Genomic DNA, 2,110 nt, shown 5'->3' on the forward strand with positions numbered 1-2,110 from the left:
GTTTAACTCATTGTGTATCGAATTCAACATATTTGTATTCATTGCTACTCCTATTTGTAATTGGATTTAGTGTTTTCTTTAACTTGCTGCAGGATGAAACATTAAAGAATGCTGTTGAAGTTTTTAATGGCAAGAATTGGAAGAAAATAGGTATGTACTTTTATTTGCTATGTAGTGACCCATTGAGTTAAAAGTTTATTTGCTATTGCATGCTGGTAAAATCAGAAGTGAGTCGAGTGACTTTGTTGTGGTGTATTGAATATTTGAACTTGAGATATTAGAATTGAAGGACTACGATTGTTGGTTTCTAAAATAAATTGCGCAAAGACACAATAAATCTAGTTTTGCAGAGTTCCGTGTTAGAGTTTTCCATTTGCAGAGCAGACTCATCGGAGCATTAAAAAACTAGAATATACCTTAAAAAGGCTTGAGGATGAACATATTAACTTAAGTCAAAAAGTCAGAATGAAACCAGGGAAACAAAAGTCCTTAAATCTCTATTTGCATCTTTCCTTAATGTTTGAATGCATTATATTTTGTGATGGAGAATTGATATATGGGTGAACCAATGGAATTATTTTGTGTGATGTGAGCATAGCCAGCATATATGCAAGAATTTTTGTATTGAGTGCTTACGGAAAGCATTATGCTCATTTCATGAAACTGATTTATAAAATGTGGAATGCAGCTGCGTTTTTTCCGGATAAATCAGAAGTTCAATGTCTTCACAGATGGAAAAAAGTTCTCAATCCTGAACTTATTAAAGGACATTGGACAAAGGAGGTTGAAACCTAGTCCTTTCCTTTTCTACTTTTGTTTTTTTTTTCTCGAACAATCCAATTCATAATTAACTTCTCTTACTTGCCATGCAGGAGGATGATAAAATAGTTGAATTGGTGTGTATACATGGACCTTCAAAATGGTCTTTCATATCCAAGTCTTTGCCTGGTCGAATAGGAAAACAGTGCCGAGAACGGTAAGGCTAACTAAACTGTGTGAAATTCTTCTATCCTTAATTAATTGATTGTATGATTTAATTCGAATTTTTAGCCTTTAAAGTTCTAAAACCTTTCATCAGACTATGCCTAAGTTTAAAAAATAACTTTTTTTGGACTATTACAAGATTTGAGTACTAGTCGTAGCTTTGTATATGGGCTACTAAAAAAATTAAGTTATACAAGCTTTGTTATTTTTGCTTTTCATTTTTCCTGGTATTACTCTGTTGGTTATTACCTTCATGAACACCAAATACACACGCATTGCTTTGGTACATATATTCATTATCATGTAATTAGCTTCAAACATTTACAGATGGTGCAATCATCTTTGTCCAGACATAAAGAAGGATCCCTGGACATTGGAGGAGGAATTAGCCCTTATGAAAGCTCATTGTATACATGGCAACAAATGGGCTGAAATAGCCAAGGTTCTTCCTGGAAGGTATATTTTGCAATTAATTCTTCAGCCTTCATAAAGGAAATTAAAGTCATAATTAATATGTAACAAGTTTCATAAAATTCTGTTTTTATTGTATTATTATGCTAGTCGTGGAGTTTGATTTTATTGGGGTATTCTTTCTCCCCTTTTAAATAATGAAAATCATTGGAGGAGATATTCTCATACACTCCATTTCAATGGAATTTAGTTCAACCCACCTGCCACTGCAAGGAAAAAGACATGGAAAAAGAACGATGTCCTAAACAAAAATGCTGTAGTAGTCAGTAGCTACTTTATCTATTGAAGACAATATTGATCTTATTGCAATAGTTATTAAATTTAAAGGGTAAAATATGTTTAGTCCCCATAAATATGATTAAATAATCTTTTAACTTTTTTTTACGAGTTTTAAGTATTTTTAAAGGGTATGTATCACCATGCTTACTGATGGTGTGGCAATGATGTGCCAAAATCTATGCCATTTCACCACCAAATGATGATTGAGACCATTTCGAAAATTTTAAGCTCTACTCGGAATAAACCTCAAATAATATTTAGAGGACTGAAACCAAAATTTGCAATGGTTACAAGAACTGAAGAACAATTAAGTCAATTTTAAATGACACTTCTTCCAGTTGTGAGTTTTCCCTTTGTTATTTTGAATATATACATA

The 2,110-nt window shown here is 32.3% G+C and overlaps 1 long non-coding RNA gene across 1 annotated transcript; it reads left to right on the forward strand.

Moving 5' to 3' along the window:
• Positions 1 to 696: 696 nt before the first annotated feature.
• Positions 697 to 1,441, forward strand: LOC137817767 (uncharacterized). Its single transcript, XR_011082027.1, has 3 exons — positions 697 to 783; positions 873 to 976; positions 1,312 to 1,441. It is a non-coding gene; the product is annotated as an uncharacterized lncRNA (long non-coding RNA).
• Positions 1,442 to 2,110: the final 669 nt, after the last annotated feature.

This window comes from Phaseolus vulgaris, unplaced genomic scaffold (genome assembly GCF_000499845.2).
Source record: "Phaseolus vulgaris cultivar G19833 unplaced genomic scaffold, P. vulgaris v2.0 scaffold_1139, whole genome shotgun sequence".
Classification (NCBI taxonomy): domain Eukaryota; kingdom Viridiplantae; phylum Streptophyta; class Magnoliopsida; order Fabales; family Fabaceae; genus Phaseolus; species Phaseolus vulgaris.